This window comes from Prosopis cineraria, unplaced genomic scaffold (genome assembly GCF_029017545.1).
Source record: "Prosopis cineraria cultivar Desert tree isolate PC_DT_omini unplaced genomic scaffold, ASM2901754v1 PC12, whole genome shotgun sequence".
In the NCBI taxonomy this organism is placed as follows: Eukaryota; Viridiplantae; Streptophyta; class Magnoliopsida; order Fabales; family Fabaceae; genus Prosopis; species Prosopis cineraria.
The window spans coordinates 8,925,173-8,937,057 of record NW_026555343.1 but is presented as its reverse complement, the minus strand read 5'-3'; the positions used below and the strand labels follow the sequence as shown (position 1 = coordinate 8,937,057).

The 11,885-nt window shown below is 28.7% G+C and overlaps 1 pseudogene; it reads left to right on the top strand.

The window, feature by feature from the left end:
- The first annotated feature begins 332 nt into the window (after window positions 1–332).
- Window positions 333–5,672, top strand: LOC129289059 (very-long-chain aldehyde decarbonylase CER1-like; annotated as a pseudogene).
- Window positions 5,673–11,885: the final 6,213 nt, after the last annotated feature.

Sequence of the window (11,885 nt, the reverse complement as noted above, 5' to 3'; positions counted from 1 at the left end):
TTTTCCATGCAGTGCAAACTCGAAATTGAGACCATTTTTTGTTTGTTTGGTAAAAGAAATTGGGACCATTTTAAACCTCTCCATTCATCTATTTAAATCTTATCCATTCATGTTCTAGTTGCAACTGGTATAGAAAGTTTACTTACCACGCTACATCAATTCTAGAATCAATGTAAAAAGATTGTAGTAGTGTATATATATATTCATATTTTTTTTGTTTTTTCAATCCACTCTCTGAAACAATAATGGAGTTAAAACTTGATCTGATTTAGTCTTAATTTGGAATGCATATGGTTTGTAGGGATGACAATATTTTGCTGACCAGACATATAATGGACACAATGTACATAATACCTCTTGAGATTTCTTATCACTTACCCTTATAAAGAACAGATAGTGTGATTCTCACAACTTTATAGCATGCTGGTCTTGTCGAGTTTCCTTATTATTGACTTCACCGAGCTCTTCAACATCACTTCATCTATTCTCACCATCATTCTTCCATTGTCACCCAACCTATTATTGGTAGGATACTGTTCATTCATTTATGATTTTCTTTTCTTCCCCTCATTTGCTTTGTTGTTGGGGCAAATTTAGAGCTAGGAATTTGGATTAGCTTGTATTTTTCATATTTTTGTACAGGGTTGGGCTTGAGAATTTGCTAGAAAAATGAGTAAGAGGGTTTTTTGGCTCACACCTAAAAGCCTTCAAAAAAAAGCTGAATTCAAGCTAGCCCAAAAATCTTTTTTTAAAAAAAAAACCCTTACTTTCTTTTTTTATCATCTAAAAATTTTTGTTCAATTTTAGCCTCAAACAATCAAACAATAACTACTAATGCATTGAATTATCATAAAACTAGTCAAACAGTCAAATATGTTATTTATAAATGGTGGTGGTGGTGGTGGTGATAACCTTTTATTTTTATTTGTACTTTAAATGTAAAATTGTACTCAAAATTTAATTTGTTGAATATTTCATAATTAAATTGAATTTTGTAAAAAAAAATAAAAAAAATACAAGCTTCATGGCGAAGCCTTGAGCCTTAGTAATTTGGGTGGGTTTTGACAAAATGATATATTTAAAAGAAATAAGACTTTTAGGCTTCCAATTTCTAATGAGTTAAGCTTATAAGGGAAAGGCTGATCCATTTCTTAGCTCTAAACGTTTGTACTTGATTATATTGATGAGCTCATCAAGAGGCTCTTATACATGTCCTTACACCTGCCTTGCTTCAGGTGTCTAATTATCATTGATCATCATCAGGTGTCTAATTATCATTGATCATCATCACAACTTTCTTTCTTTCTTTTTGATCAGGGAAATGACACTTGCAGTTTCAAAAGACCATAGAAATTCTTATTTAGACAAACAGAGTCACTTGAATTCAGTTTCTAGTTCACAGCAAATAGACAAAATGGAATGGAAGAGAAAAAGAAATTTTGTCCTTATGAATTCAAAGTTAATGAGTGTTTTCACTACAGCCTCCCCTCTTGCATATAACTTCCACACACACACCCTCCTTGTGAAAATGACTCCGCTCGAATAATTTAAAAATAAATGACTTTTGTATTGTCAGCAGAGCCTATTATTTATACTTGCCAAAAAACAATAAAGAGAAATATTACACATAAGGACCTGAGCATTGTGAATATTCAGATAAACCCCCATTCCACAAGGGAAGCTTAGATTTGGGCGTGATCCACTAAAGAGAGATAAGCCCAACAGCTTAATTCAAAGGTAAGTCAAATCCCAAAAAACTAATGTTGAAAGATAATATCTAAATAGTTGGATACATACAAATATGTAGATGTCTCGTTTGCAAATGGGATGTTTAAATTTCATAAATTACTCTCAATTATTTGCAATCGAGACTCTTTATTCACAATTATATAAATCAATATTTACAATTTTTCTTTCAATAAATACTACTTATGATGACTAAACCATGATTAAATTATTACTTTTTTTGGATATAAGTATCAATTTCCCCTTTTCGTATTTATCATTTTGTATATTGATATTATTACTGTTTTTATTTTACAGCTGTTGCTCACCCATTTGCTGAGGTCTTAGCAGAGTTGACTCTATTCGCAATACCACAATTTGTAACGTTGTTCACACAGACTGCTTCCGTTGCGTCTGTTTATGGTTACTTGTTTTATATCGATTTAATGAACAACTTGGGTCACTGCAACTTTGAGTTCTTCCAAAAGAAGCTCTTCTCTCTCTTTCCCTTTTTGAAGTATCTGGCCTACACTGCATCGTAAGTCTCCTCATTTACGTATACTTTCATTATTAGAATATATGTTTAAGTTCCACGTCTAGTAATTAGAAGATAAATCAATGTATATGAGTTCCAGGCAAATCTGCTTTGTCAAATTAACTTAATTTATTTTTTATATGTAATATAATTAAAAGGCAAGCCCCAATCAGACTATATAAAGCTTTCGACATCCTCCACATTTTCCCCAAATTGAAGGATTGAATTGAAGAACTGTGTTCTTTTGGGAATATTACAACAAATATGACTGCAATTCAACATTTTTACATGAGGAAAAGTTAAACATAATTTTAAACCCCAAATTGAGATAATAGTATGTGTTTAAAGTAAAATTCCTATCAAAAGCATGGACAATTTTTTTTTTCTTTTCATATTGCTTTTGATATCCTGGGCTTGCTTGACTCAAACTAAAGAAATTTAATGAGACCTGGACTAATTCAAATCGAGCACTTGTGAGACTCTTTCAAGTGATTTTAAGGAAAATCCTTGGAAGAGTTTATGGGGCAATTTGAGCTAGATCAACTTCAGAAAAGTGTCAAGATAAACACAACTTTCAAATGGATGTTCTAGACTTATGCCTATATACATATAGCAACACAAGTTTAACAAAATTCAACAAAAGTGCATATCAATTTTGAAAATGAAAAAGAAAGCACATGTAATTTAGTGAAACGTAACTGAGGAAAGTTGGTATACTCCTCCCATATGTCAACTGTTTTTTCCCAGCAAATTTGAATCCAAAATATAAGAAATTTAGTACTCCTCCATCCCAAATTAGCACACACTTTTGGTGAAGATTCGGTGTTTAAATATAAGAGACTTTGATAAAAAATAAGATTTTACTAATAATACTTTTTTAATATTACCTTAACTTTTCCATTATATTCTCTATCTTTAATACTTTTTTCATAAATGGAGTATTAAATGAAGGCATCTTTAGAAGTTCATATTTTTGTTTTGAAAAAAAAATAAAATTATAAAGTGTATTTAATGAAATTTATTAGTATGTGTGATTTTATCTAAAATTAAAATATGTTATAATTTGAGATGGATGGAGTATTTATAAAAATTATTTTTCTCATTTTATCCTTTATATTTATTAACCTAGGTTTAATGTTTCCCATCCTCATTCTTAATCTCTTTTTAATTTGATTCATCATTGATAGTTGGGGTTAAGAGTAAAAAGGAAAAACTATGCTATATTTTCATGAGAATAAATACATAATTGAATTTTATTGGTATCAGATTATAGTTAAAAGTTACTTATATTTTAGACTAAAGGAAGTATATATGACTACACAATTATTACTGTGAATAAATAATTGAGTAGTCAATCATGAATAACAAACTCAACCTTGATCTATGAACCACAGGTTTCACTCACTGTATCACACACCAAATTCAGGACAAATTACTCTCTATTCATGCCAATCTATGACTACATTTATGGCACTATGGATGAGTCCACAGATGAAACTTATGAAAAGTCTTTGAAGACACAAAAGGACTCACCAGATGTGGTTCACTTGACTCACCTCACAACTCCAGACTATATCTATCATCTTCCATTAGGGTTCGCTTCCTTATTGGCCTCCAAACCTCAAACATCAAAATGATATCTTTGTTTAATCTGGCCATTCACTTTTGGTTTTATAGCAATGGCTTGGATCTTTGGTCGTGCATTTGTTTCATAAAGGAACACTTTCAAAAAACTCAATTTATAGTCATAGGTCATACCTCGATTCACAAACATGTAAGAATTTTCCATGTTGCGGTTTGCTTCATTATAGCTCTATTTGGGAATGGCTCAAAATTCAAAATGTATTTCCATTTTAAAAGAACTATAAATTTAGCTCTGATCAGGGGCTTTAAATTCTCTTGTTCTTCAAGAAACTCCATATAGAGTCTAAAAGAATGAGAGAATTTTACTTTAATTTCATGAAAAGGATGATTAGGATCTTAACAAGACAAAATTGTAACTTTCTTGTGTATTGTGCAGTATTTGAAGGGACAGGTCAGATCACTCAACAAATTAATTGAAGAGGCAATATTAGAGGCTGAATTACCTGGAGCTAAAGTATTGAGTCTGGGGCTTTTTAATCAAGTAATTAGAAATTAAAACAAACAACACAACCCTTCATGAGTTTTTACAGCAAAACATAATAGAGGGGGGGGATCACAATCAAGGTCTCACTCAAGCAATTTAAATAGTAAAAATTCCCATGAAAAATATAAAATTACTCTGAAGTCTCATGTCTTACTGAAATTATCAATTTCTGTTAGATATTGTTAGTAGAAATGTTCAGGTAACAGCTAAACAATAATAAATATAACGACTATTCATCAATAAGTGATAATTTCAGTAAAAGCACATGTGACTTCAGAGTAATTTTCTAAAAGTATAGGTAATTATATTATATATATGTATAACACATATTGTTTGGCCAAGACAAAATAGCATAAATTGGCAGGAAGAAGAGCTGAATGGATATGGGCAACTTTATATCCTTAAGTTTCCAGAGTTGAAGATGAAAGTTGTGATGGAAGTAGTTTAGCTGCAATTGTTGCGAACAGCATTCCAAGAGCACAAGTGCTTCTGCGAGGCAACTTTAATAAGGTTTCTCTTGCTATATCCAATGCTCTAAGCAAAGGAAATGTTCAGGTAAGTTTTATAGACACACAATGCGTGAATCTATATGCTAAAGTATTTTTTTTTTTTTCTCTGACTTTATACAAGATTTTATTTTAGTTCCTTAATTTATAAAAAAAAATTTTAATCTTTTAATCTTAACACTATTAATTTCATCACAAAAAATGTATACATATACTTTATATATTGATAAAATATTTTTAAATATTGATATATTAAGTTTTATTTTTTTAAAAAAAATAAGAGTGACTGGCAAAAAAAATATTCATTTGAAATTAACGATGTTAAAGTTAAAGGATTAAAAAGATATATTTTCAAATTAAGAAACCAAAATAATACTTTATATAAAATTTAAAAGTATAATTTGCTTATTTATACACACATATACAGGGACGGACCCCACGTTTTTTGTAAAACTACATTTTTATAATAAATTAAAGATAATCTTGTTGTAGCAGATGTTGTTGCATATCTTTAAAAAAAAGTATACAATAATAGTTTTTATGATAGATATAGACACACATACAATTAAAAACCAATAAACATGATTTTATACATAATACACACACACACACACACACTAACTAACTCGTTTTCAATGTAAGTTACTTTGTTGAGAGCCAGGGGCCGTACCTTGTCAGGAATGGGCCTAATAAAGAAATGAAATGGATTCTTGAGTCAGCAATTCTTGGGCCAGAACTAGTGGGCTTAGAGAGATATGGATCCAATACTACGAAGTAGGGTATATAGATGGCAAGCAAGAGGGACGAAGGGCGTGAAGAATTTTGGGAGCAATCTCATTATAAATAGAAAAATATATGATTATACTATATTGGTTTATAAAAAATACTTTGATAATTTCCCTTTTCACCAAAAAATATAAAAATATTTTTTATCATCGGTTGATGAATATTAAAAGGAGTGAAACTTATATTTATATATGTACATCTCAGATTTTTTAGTAGATTGTTTTAACTTTTTTTTTTGAATAAACTATACTTAGTCTTATATACTTAAGAGACTTGTTTTTAATTAAATCAAAATATTTATATCATTTATATATTATTTATTCTATAATAAATTTTTATTATTAATATTATATTAACACATTAAAATTTACTTGTTTTGATTTGATTGGATAAAATTATATTAAGTATACAAGGTTAAGTATTTAAGTATTGCCCTATTAAATTGAATGAGTATTTAATAAATATTTTTTACTATTTACTTTGTAATAATATTGGTTAATGCTAGTTTAGCAGGTCTAGTATATAGTTTATTAGAGTTTATATCACATGTATAAAAAAATATTTCACTTAACTATGTTTTTTATTTATTAAAATATTAAATAATTTCAAATTATTCTTATGATATTTTTTTCATATAATTTAAGTATTTAATAAAATTTTACTTTAAATATTTAAAAATTATCAATAGTATGTAAGAAATTTTATTTAAATCTGCACCCTCCTATTTTTATCTTGATTCTGCCACTTATGAGAGTTCTTATGATGTATTAAAATATAAGTCATATTATCAAGAATATATGGATCATTAAATATTTTATGCATAAATACGCAGTTGTTAGGAATGGAGAGCAATTGCTTAGAAACAAAAGAGGAGAGATGGGCAAGATTAATAGAAAGACATCACATCTTAACTCAAAATTTCAAGGTTCAAGTTTATGAGTCCTTATTTTTTATTATTTATTAGTTTAAAAGCCTAATTTTATTCAATGTGGGACTTCTCGCATCTATTTAAATCCACTCACACTTAAACAACCTAACAATCTTTTCCTCAAGTGTAAATTCACAAGCTTCCCATATCAAAGCATCCAAACACCAAGTCCTTTTCATAAGTTTCGGGAAAAACCAAGTTCTAATACCACTTGCTAGGAATGTGAGCGATTGCCCAAGATTGGGAGGATAGGAGAGATAGGCAAGAGTAGTAGAAAGACGCCACATCTTAACTCAAAACTTCAAGACTCAAATTATGGATCATTTCTCTTTATTATATATAAGTGATTAAGCTCAATTTTAAGTTCCACATTATCTTATATCCACTCACACTTGGACAACCCAGCAATTTGCCCTTTAAGTGTGAGTTCTCAAACACCCAATATCAAAGACACCTCAAACACCAAGTCCTCACTTTTTAAGGCTAGCCTTGCTTTTTGGGCTTTAAACGTTGTGGTGCACATAAGTCCTATTGAACCAGTCCCCATTTTGGGCTTCCAATGTGTGTACTATAATGGGCTTTCAAGTCTCGAGCAAAATCAAGTTTTGATATCACTTATTAGGAATGAGGAACAACCACTCAAGAAGGGAGGGAGGAGAAATAGGCAAGATTAGCAAAAATACATTACATTTTAACTCAAAATCTCAATGCTCAAGTGGGTCTTTCTTCTTTATTATATATTAGCTATTAAACTTAACTTTATCTGATGTGGGAAGTGATGTGAGACTTCTCATATTTATTTACGTCCACTCACACTTGGACAACTTAATATTAGACTTTTAAATAATTTCAAAGTTTAAACGTCATCAAACTATATATAATACCAAATTTTGGATTGTGACTCAAATCTTAAATGTATGATATATTATAATGAAAACTTTAGGGAGATAAAATATTACTATTTCCTATTTTGAATATAATTTACAACTAACTGCCTTAGTAATGTTTAAAAAAATTTGTTAATTAAAAGTAGTTTAACTTCTTAAATATTTTCCAAATTGCAATAATTTTTCAAATTTGTCCCTAATTAAATAGCTTAACCCCTTAATGTTTGGGAAGATTTCTATAAATAAAGAGAGAAGTATGTAAAATAATGTAAAAATTAACAATTCTCTTAATTTTCAAAAATTTATGTTTTTGTTTACTTTTTTTAAAGTTGTATGATATTATACAAGCAGGTAGTTATACTATGATAAGTTGACGAAGCTTCATTCAAGAGTACAGTCCAAAGCAAGTCTTACTCTCACGGCTAACTACGATGCCAAGGTAAAAAATTATTTGTTGAAAATGAATAATTGTTTTACACCTATACTCTTATAGGTCAACGTGTCATTAATACAAGCTCAAAATAAAAGCTTATCTCAAAAAAATAGCTTATTTGATGAAAGAGCCTATCGAATTTATAAACACATCACTTATGAAGCTTTTCTTCGTGAAATTCATTATAAACCTTATCAAATGTCATGAGCACAAGTCTAAAAAAACTCATATCAAAAGATTAACATATTATAAAGGAGAATTCCTCATACTTATAAATCACATTTCACTTGTGAGGCTTCTTAATTTGTGACTTATAACATAACAAATTGTATTCGGTTATGTTAATGAGTCTATAAACACATTGTTTTAAACTAACGATTGTTGAGTATAGTGAAAAAGGATAGCTCTTCATATCATGATGAATTAAAGTTTGAATCCCTATTAAAAAAAGTACTTACATTTCATGGCCGATTGTGCCTTAAATTGAATTGCCTTCAATATGACGACATATGTATATAATTATTTAATAAAAAAACTAGTTTTCATGATTTTTCATATGTTTTCAACAACATATCCTATGTCTATATCCATTTCTTAAGTTGAGAAAGTTTTGAACTTAACAGAAATTTATATGTTGATTTGAACTTTGATTTAGCATAGCTTTGTAGCCATAGGTCTTTTTTTTGAGCAAAATCAATGGATCAAATTGAAACCTAATATAAAATTGAAATATTAAAGATACACTTTTGCCTTTTGTAGATATGGTTGGTGGGAGATGGATGGGATGAAGATGAACAAATGAAAGCACCAAGAGGAACATTATTTATGCCATATTCTCAATTTCCTCTAAAGAAAATGAGAAAGGATTGCTTCTACCACTACACTCCTGCATGATGGCTCCTCCCTTATGCACCAATGCACATGCTTTTGAGATTAGAATATATAGTTACCACTATAGTTTGATATTTTTAATTAGGATATAATTCCGATGGTCTTTTGTAATTATTAATGGTTAGCTACGTACGTGTTAAAAAACAATTAAACGGTCTCCATTTTAATTAGGAAACTTACACAAATCTCTCCTAAAATTACAATTTACATTATATAAACTTCCTTTTTATTTTTAAGATTTCATTTTCTACAATCAAACTCTACTAAGTTGATCGCTAATTAACTAAATTTTACCTTTTTTGCTAAAATATCCTATGTTATTATGAGTATTCACATTTTTTCAACGTTCTTATTTTCAATTGCTATATTTTTTATTTTATTATAAATCTTATTATTTTTATTTAATATTTTATAAAACATTTAGTTAAATATTACTATAATTAAGTATTAAGAATATTGTATTTTTTTCTAAAGAGAGTAAGCAATGAAAAAAAGATTGTGGGGGAAGGTTAATAATTTTAATTTTTAACATAACTTTCAATTAATAAAAAATTTAGAATCATTCGAACAGTGTTAAAAATTAGAGCAAAATGGATTTTGATTTTTAAGCCACACTCACTCAGTGAGTTTCTTAATTATGGTCATGGGATTTAATCAATATTTTAAAATTATCTAATTATATTTTTCTCCAAAAATTCAAAACAATCCTTTTAATCAAAGCACTCCTTTCAAATGTTGTCTTCTTTAAAAATTTGAAATTTAGTACGCATTTTTTGAGTATTATATAATAAAATCTCTTACAACTACTTAATTAAATCAAATGGTTGTTATCGTGCCACATAAGATGGTCATTGTTCTCCAAAAATTCAAAACAATCTTCAAGATCAAAACACTCATTTCATATGTTGTCCTCTCTAAATATTTGAGATTTAGTGCTTTTTGAGTATTATATAATAAAATATTTTACAGCTACTTGATTAAATCAAACAGACATTATCATATTATGTGAAACACTTATTGAGTGAGTGGATTTATTCCATTCACTAGATCCAAATCAGAATAAAATATACATTTTAAAAATAGATAAAAGGTCTTTGAAATATTAGCAAAATTTAAGGGAGGTTAATGTATTTTACTCTTAGAAGCCTTCATTTAATATGAAATTTTTTTCCCATTTTTTCTCTTTGGGATGACAAAATTGGTTACCAAGGAGAGCAATGAGTGCTTGGCGAATAACATGAATAGTACATGTCTTAGAAGAATGGAATGTTCATGAGTGTGGCTCTACCATTTTCAATATCAATCAAATATGGCATGCAAGCATTCGTCATGGTTTCCAACCTTAGGGCATTCCCTTTTGATCAAATCATGTTAATTTAAATATGCATGAATAAATCTGTGTGTCTGTTTTTGTCTATTTAATTTGGCCTCTATTTCTAGTTTTGGGTTTCTATTATGGGTTGATATCATGTTGATGTGTAGGGGCTAAAACTTTCTCTATCTTGTTTGAATAAACCACTTGACTATAGTATCTATCAGTCTATCGATATATATCATTGATAGTCCTCTTTAATTTGCCTCCTAATTTTAAGGATGTGAACCTCATGTATAATTACATTTTTCATATTAATTATTTTCTTTGTTGAATTTATGGATATCTAGATGTATTAAAAGTATAAGTTGCTTCAGCCAAATTGTTATGAGGCTAGCAAATTTATTATTTCATACATATATGGACCTATTATAGGTGCGCATAACTTGATTCAATGTCTTCAACATTTTGAAAAGTTAAGGGATTAAGAGTTCAAACCCCTCATAATCTCTTTTCTGAATTAACCAACCATTAACCGCTTGCCAGCATTAGAGCTTTGGTAGTTGGCGATGGGGGTTTGTCCTCCGGCTCGATAGTGGTTTGTCCACTATCGACAATGGGATTTTTTTTATATAAACCAAAGATATTTTAGTAATTGGACTAAAAAATATAATTGAATTTGAGAACCTTGGGTCTCCAAAAGAGTTTCAAAATTTTTTGGGCCTTGCATATGATTAATCTCCTTGGAAGAGCCCTAATTGATATTCTCCCTTTTCATTTTGTTTTATTTTGAAAAACAATTCTAAAAAATATATTACAAAACACAATTTGAAAACAAAAAAGGGGGAGCTTAATAATTACTCCCTCCGATCCTTATTATATAATACTTTCAACCATTTCATGCATATTAAAAAAACTTAGTTTTTTTCTTGATATCATAAAAAGTGATATGTACTTTTATTTTTACCTTTGACTTTAAATAATTATACAACTACATTAAATATCTTTATACTAATCAAGAAGGAAAAGTGATTTAATTATTACAAAGTGTCCTATATTTTAGACCAAAAATTACTTTTAGAAATTGATTTATAAATAGAACTAGATGGTTCGTTCTCATAAAAATATATAGTATTTTCTTTTTTACTCTTGGTCTCAATTATCAATGCATTTTATGATAAGCGAGGGATAAATTTACTTAAGGATCTAGGCTAATAAATACAAAAGGTAAAATGGGGAAGAAATTTTTCACATGCACAAGGTTGTTTACATTTTAAACAATTATTAGCTAAGGAAAAATGCTTATATTTTTGGATTGGAGGGAGTATCTTGAATTTAATTGTTTTTAAAACTATTTTGTTTTTTATTTTAAAAACAAAAAATGAGAACTTTTAAAGCTATTTTTGTTTTATTTTTCTTGTTTTTCAAAACACATTACACTTTCCTAAATTTCAAAACAAATTAAACTTTATTATTAATAACTAAGTCACCTTGACTAATCATTATCATAACCACTATCATTAACTACTAACAATATCATTATCAACCAATTTTTTTAGTTATGAAACTGTAATTAACACAATCAAACAAATTTTCATTTGTCTTGTTTTGTTTTGAAAAATAATTCCAAAATCTATATTACAAAATAACTATTAAAAACAAAAATGGAGGTACCTCTCTCTCTCACGCGCGTGCACTAAATGATAGGACATGGCAACTAGCTCATCGTATAACAGTGCACATGTAATTGATTT